Raw genomic sequence first — 7,235 nt, forward strand, 5'->3', positions numbered from 1 at the left:
GCTGTGAGATAAGACTGGGGCATGCTCCAAAAGGCCTCATTCCGGTGACATTTTTGTGTGACCAGAATGACAGGAGGGACCAGCCCTGCTCTTGTGTGCCAGGGAGATGACACAGCTGGTACAGAGACTGGGAGGCAGACGTGAGTTTTTCCAAAGAGGGAGTTGAAATGCAGCCACTATGCCTAGAGGGAACTGAGGGGGAGAGGAGGCAGGGAGGAGGAGAACAGGTCCAGGACCCATGACCTGGTAGGCTGGAGGAGTTATCTCCTGCTCTGTGATAACAACACCCCCAAAACTAATGACTCATGACACAACACAGCACACAGTCTCTGTGGGCCAGAAATCCAGGCATGGCTTACCTGGTGACTGCCCCAAGTTCTCAGGACCCTGTGGTTGTGGGCTCAACTGAGTCTTGACCGGGGAGGATCTGCTCCCTACTTACTTCCATGTTATGAGCAGGACTCTGTAAGCTGTTGGTCTGGGGGGCCTCACTTCCTCTCTGTCTGTTGATCAAGACCCTCCAATCAGGTCTTTGTCACATGAGTCTCTCCATGGGCAGGTCATACGTCACAGCTCCTTCCTGGGGGGAGAGAGAGAGAAATAAATGACAGAGAGATGACTGAGAAACAGAGAATAAAAGAGGGCCAAGAAACATTGCCTCAAATGGGGTCATTATAACTTGAAATCGACTCAGTGGCACCTAACAACAACACTCTTGAGAAACAAGTCCCTGAGTCCAATCCAAAGTGAGGGGACGTGATCACACAGGATGTGGAGACCAGGAGTTAGGATTGTTGGGAGCTGCTGTACAGGTTGCCCACCCCCTAGTCTGAGATGAAACACTGGGTCAGATTGTATATAATGGGAGTTACTGGAAGGTTTTACGCAGAGGGTGATGATATCTGACATTCATTTAATTCCAACCTCATCCTAGTGCAGACTGGGAAATGAGACCGAGAGTGGAAGCGACTTTCCCAAGTTCACAGCACCTGAGCCCAGCCCTGTTTGGAGATGTACTCCCTGGTGCTTCCCGCCCCTGCTTGAAATTCTTCCAACTCTGAGTTTGTTCATTAGCTACACGGACAGATTACCCAATAGGCAACATAAGCACGGTGAACACCACATCTCTGATGTAGCAAAACCCACATGAAATTATTCACTACAGGTTAGTAAGTAAGCACAAGTAGACCTGTGTTTACCTTGCTTTCACGGTCACCTGCCCCCCATCAGAGAATGTATACTTGAAAAGAGGCTTTGATTCTGTAGGAAGGTGCTCTGGGGTTGGGAGAGATAGATGCCAGCCACACCTAGATGCAGAGTACTAGATGTGGTGAAAAAATATGAAAAGGTGAAAATGTTCACTACAGATGATCTGGTAAGCAGGTAAGCCCTATGCTTACCTTGCCTATTAGATAATCCACCCCTGGTTACCTTCAGGTAATGGCAGCCCACGGGTTCTATAGGTGTTATCTCACATACACCTGATGAGGTGTCTAGGAAGAAGACACTAGAATGTTCCCTACTGTCTGGGTAGGAGGACTGGGGAGGCTCTGAGAAGCACAAAGACTTGTCCAGGGTCACAAACTGATTGAGAGGGATGAGCTTTGTCTGAACCCAGCTCTGTATGCTCAGAGCTGGGGTCCTGGCTACACCCAAGCCTTCCACAAGCTCTGGGGGTGGGGGGAGGGCTGTGTTGGTGTCACTGTGTACAGTTATGGAGATGGCATGGGGACAGGCGAGCATTCTGCAGTGCAGAGGGGATTTGGGGGAAGTCTTAACTGACATCAGGCCCAAGTCAGGAGTCCAGGACATGACCTCACTTCCTTGATGACAGAGTACACAGAACTTGGAACCCTGGTAACCAGCCCCCTACCCAGCTCACTTGAGTGGAGACACTCAAGCTAGGAACATGTTTTCTTGTTGTCTCCCATCTTCCCTTGTAGCAAAGCTTGAGAGACGCAGGAGTTCGACACTTTCACCAAGGCTGAGACATGGTCTCATACCCCCGCAACGGAAGTTCAAGCCATTCACCAAAAACAATCCAAAGGTAACACAAGGTGGCCCAGGGCTGCCAATCCAGGCCAGACCACCACTGCGATCCCACCTGGGCAGCCCCACACCCCTACCCAAGGTCATATCATCCCCCTGGCCATGCCTGCCCTTGTCCTCATGGGGTCCCTGGTAACGGAGGCCGGGAGGAAATGTGGACAGAACTGATGAGGCAGAAAATTCTTGGATGGGGCAGGGTCCATTTGGGACAGGGGTTGGTAAGAGTCAGGGAAGGAGGCGCAATGTGATCTGGGGAGGTTTGGGGGGGGAGGGGTGATAATGAGGAATGTGAAAATGGTGCTGCTGCTTCAGGACTAGCACACATTGAGGGCAAGGTGAAGCTCCACCCCCACGGCCTCTCACTATACTGGGTTCACGGGGCTGAGTCTGACCATGGCTTGGTCTAGTCCATCAGGTTGGGTGCCTTGGAGACCAGAGGCTGGGGTGGCAAATGTGGAGGCCTCTTTCACTTCCCTGCCCTGACTCCCCTGATCACACAGAATGCTGGGATTTAAGTTTACCCAGGGGTTCCAGCTGAAACCAGGTCTTAGGGAGGGATTGTCAGGATCACAGGCTGAGTCAGCACTCTCACTTGGGCCTTCTCTGAGATCCAGCTCACCCTGAGTGGGGCAGTCAACGTGCAGCCCTAGCTGCTGGCATTGCCTGGGCCACTGCTGACCCTGTGTCAGCCCAGCTTCTGCCAGATCCTGCTGCAATAGGCAGAGGTTGATTTTTCTATCTGCGGACTTGGTCAGGGCTGGATGGTGCTGCTCACAGTCCAACCCACCCAGCATGGGGGAACTGGGAGCTCCTCGGAACCACAAGGGCTTGAGGGGCAGAGAGGGAAGGAGGTGGCTCGGAGGGGCTCTTGATGCCTCCCTGGCCGCTGCCGGCACTGTCTCTGCAGAACTGTCCGCGGGAGATCCCCAAGGAGAAGGAGAATGGCATCATCTACTCGGTCTACCCCAAGGATGGGGCCAGGAAGGGCTGGCACAGGCGCTGGGTGAGTGCAGTGGGAAGGGATTGCCGCTCCCAGTCAGGAATCCGAGATGACCAGAGGGGGCAAAGGGCCCAAACACCACCCTGTAGACCTCAAGTCCCTCTCAGGACTTTTCCTCTCAAGGGTCCCAGTCCCCTCCCTAAGGAATCAACCCCCCCCCCCCCACCACTGCCCTCCCTGCCCTGGCCAGCTAAAAAGTCACTCTTCCCATATTGGTAGGAATATGAGAAACGAGCTTTTCACACAGTCTTCACTTCACATAAGCCCGTACATCTTTGCGTGTTGCTGCTGTTTTAGTGTTTAACTTTCAACCCCAGGGCCCCAACAGCAGCTGGCTGGACTGTCCTTCTACACCTTCTCCCAGCTTCATACATCATCACACTTAACAGGCTTCTTTTACCCTAAAGGGTGGGGATCAGTGTATGACTCACCTTTTTCTATAACCTCCAATCTTGGGGAATACATCACGTGACCCCTTCAGGTCAGGGGCTGTATCCTGACTCCATACAGAATGTTCCAGAAGGGAGGCCTGTCCCCACAGTGACTGAGCCTCTCGTTGCTGCTGGCCCTGGACTCATTCCTTCTGCTGCCCTTTCAGCAAAGCTGCAGGAATGCTTACATGTGTTCTCATACTCTGTCCCACCCAGGACAGATTCCCAGGAGTGGCATGCCGGGGGGAAGGATGTACACGTTTCAAGTTAGGATCATTAGAGCCAGACTCCTGCCCAAAATAGCAGTCACAGTCCCGGGGCCCAGCAGTTTGTGATGCTGGCTGCGTCTCTGCATTGAGCCTGGTCCAGATGTTATGGCTCTTTTCCGTTTTGCCAATCTGCTGTCAGGGTGGCCTACAGAGCTGCTGGGTGGCTCTCAGGCACCTGTTGGCCCTGAGAAGCTGAGCCACCTCTCAGGCCTTTACCAACCATTCACATTTGTCCTCCCTGAGCCATCTGGTAAGGTCCTCGGTTCTGTAGGGGTCTTTCTCCCACCCCAGGATCTCCAGGCTCTCACACTTGGCTGGATCTGGGTGCTCCACAGCTTCAGGTTCTCAAAATCCCCTTTAATGTGCGGAAAGAAAAATCTGTGTCTTCCTTATCTCATGGGTGTGTCTGCTCTGTGCACTGTCTTCAGCCGGGAGGAAGTGAGCTTGCACCAGACCTTCCCCTCTGAGTCAGAACAGAGCAGGCCTCACCTAGCACAGAGGGAACATCACGGAGCCCTAGTATCAGACAGTTCTGGGCTCTGACCAGGTGACTTCAAGCAGACAACAGATATCACCAAGCCTCTGTTTTCACATCTCTGGAATGGGGTGTTTTGTGAGGACTCCCTGGGATACTGCTCTTCCTTCAGGGAGATAGCATGGTTACTTTGTTAACGAAATCACTTCAGATCCCTAATGTTTGTAATCAGCCCCCACCTCCAATCCTGCTTGGAAAGCCAAGTCCTGTTTCCTACTCAAGGCACTCGTGTCCCACCTTCTACCACAGGTCACTGAGGGAGATGGAGTACCTGGTCTGAGCTCCGGGCCTCCAACCCTCCTGGTGGTTCACGTGGCTGACTCTGACAGTATGTCCCTCCTCTGTCCCACTCCAGTGTGTCTGTGGTTCTGAGGAGGAACTGGAGGAGGCCTGGGTGATGAAAACCTTCAAGGCAGGCTCACTGGATAAGCTGGTGGAGCTCCTGGTGCCCGCCTACCTAAAGGGTGACATCTCCTACATCAAAATCTTTCTGGGAGCCTACAGAACATACGCCACCACCCAGCAAGTCCTAGACCAGCTGCTCCAAAGGTGAGCCCTTCATAGCCTAATGGGGATTCTACCCCTTACCAGTTCTGCATCTGGAGAATGTCGCATCACCACAAAGAGCCTCAGTTTTCTCCCCTGAAAAGTAGGGTGGTAAAGGTCCAATCAGCTAGAATTACTGTCAGGACCACATGGGATAAGCCACAGGAAGTACGTACCTGGAGCAGAGCTCTATGGCAAACGGTGTTGGAGGGGCTGGGATGTTCACATTTATTATTTTCCTCTCGCCCATGAAGCAGCTGTCTGCCTCAACCCTCACTGACTACGTGACCTTGAGCAAACCTACTTCCCATTTGTAAAGGGAAGCTGGAGATTCCATTTAGTGGGTACTTGTCCTTGGTATACTCAGAACAGGGGTACCTGGAGGCTGGTAGAGGGGCCCCAGGACTCTCAGATGCCTGGGAAGGTGCTGGTTGGGTTCACTCGTTCAACAATCATCCATGAAGCAAGCCCCTACTCTTGCAGACACTGTTCTAGGTATTTAGCATTGTTCAGTGAACAAAGCAGATAGGAGGCCCTGCCCTCCTACGACTCCGTTCTGTTCTGACAGTCAGACAGGAACACTAGACATCTTAAGCAAGTGGTGTCCACAGTTCATTACATGTGACACCCTCGTACCACCTCTAGGTATGGATGTAACCACCCCTATTCTGCTGAGTACGGTGAACCCCAGGAGCAGCTGAAAGGGTGAGTGGACTTTGGGTGGAGAAGGAGGGACTCCTATCTCTACAAAACGGTGGAGGTTTTAGGGAGCCTGTGTCTGGATTGGGGTTGGCAGACCCTGGGCCCCATACATCTAGACTCCACTAGAGGGATGAGTTTAGGCGCATCCCTGCAGGATGTAAGCAGTCACAGAGAGCTGGGAGTGGATCCTTGGTGTCATGGGGAGTAGAGGGGAGGCTAGGGGCTCAGAGAGGGCCCTGAGAGAATCCATCCTCCCACAATTCCCTCATATCACTGCTTCCTCCCTCCTCTATTTGGGGCCCAAAACAGGAGGTGGCGGGGGGGGTGGGGTGCGGAAATGGAGAAAATTGCTCCTAAATCCCAATCCCCGGTTGCGGGTACTCAGCTGCATGTGGGGCCCCTGTCCCAGGGGAGAACAGTGTCCATGGGAGAAGAGATGCTCACACACGTGCAGAGAACCAGACAGCAAGCTGGTTCACACGCTCCAGAGGAGGGGCCCTATGGCCTGGGCACCTGGGTCAGGGGATGGACTCTGTGTGTCGCCCAGCATCAGATAATCCTGGAGCACTACTGTCTGCCAGGCTGTGAGGTGAACATGCAGACACGCATCCCTCTGCCCTTAGAGGATTACTGTTCAGTGGGGAGAGCGCCAGGGACAGAAAAGGATGTAATTCAGACTCCCTAGGAGGGAGAGTTCATCAGACCATTGATGGGAGCTCCTTCGGACAAGCCTCTGTGCTAGCCTCCTGTCAGTGACCAGGCCTGCCACTGTCAGGGCAGCCGCAGGGCCTGTGCAGGGTGATGCTGACCTTTGGAAGGTCAGGGACAGAAACAGGGACTGGCCCCTTGCAGGGGTTTCCTGGGAAAGCAGTGTGGCGGGAAAAGCCAGGCCTCTGACCCTGCTCATCACCACTCACCCCCCAGAGCCATCTCTTATATCCTGGACACATGGCTGAAGGAATACGCGGAGGATTTCAATCAGCCCCCGGACTTCCCATGTCTAAAGTTCGTGGTGGAGTATGTGCAGGTGAACATGCCAGGCTCACATCTGGAGCGCGGGGCCCAACTTCTCTTGGCACACCTGGATCAAATGGAGGTCACTGAGGCAGAGCCAGAGGGTGAGGAACACTGGGGATGGCTGCATGTGAGCTTGTGAGGAGGATATGGGAAGACCCCCAGAGTTTGGGTTTGAGCCAGAGCTCAGAGTAACTTCAGGACCTCCTCTGGTGGACTACAGTCTGGGAAGACTTCCTGGGGTGGAAATCTTGGGAATGGGCTTCTCTTCGTGGCAGTGGGTGTTTTCCATCATTGGCAAGGCATGAGGAAAGGCAGCCATGTTGGTGAACCTTTCTCCTCTTGCAGCTCCAGAGCCGGGGCCAGTGCCAATTGTCAAAGGGGCTCGAGAGCTAACTTTGCCCCAAGAACCAGATCCTGGACAATCTCCTGGGGTACATTTTGCTCCTGTAGCAGCACCAAAGAGCCGTAGTGCACCACCCATTATGTCATCGGCTCCAGCACTGGCACCACATGGAGAGCTGGCAGGAGGGGCGGACCCCTCTCCTGGGCCACCTCCAGAACTGGCTCCTGGACCACCGGCTGATGTCAATTCTGATCCTGTTGGTGCTCCAACACCGGAGCTGCAGAGAGCACCAGCTATTCCATCACCAGCTCCTTAAGGGTGGGATTCTCATCCTGGGCTACCT

At 53.7% G+C, this 7,235-nt stretch overlaps 1 long non-coding RNA gene across 1 annotated transcript in view; it reads right to left on the reverse strand.

The window, feature by feature from the left end:
• The window catches only part of LOC126068368 (uncharacterized), a 95,973-nt gene extending 92,117 nt beyond the window's left edge, over positions 1-3,856 (reverse strand). Inside the window, exons 1-2 of the long non-coding RNA XR_007515650.1 lie at positions 3,481-3,856; positions 360-580 (exon numbers count right to left, since the gene is read on the reverse strand). This is a non-coding gene — a long non-coding RNA (uncharacterized LOC126068368). The remainder of the gene's footprint in view (positions 1-359; positions 581-3,480) is intronic.
• Positions 3,857-7,235: the final 3,379 nt, after the last annotated feature.

This window comes from Elephas maximus, chromosome 27, assembly GCF_024166365.1.
Source record: "Elephas maximus indicus isolate mEleMax1 chromosome 27, mEleMax1 primary haplotype, whole genome shotgun sequence".
Lineage (NCBI taxonomy): Eukaryota > Metazoa > Chordata > Mammalia > Proboscidea > Elephantidae > Elephas > Elephas maximus.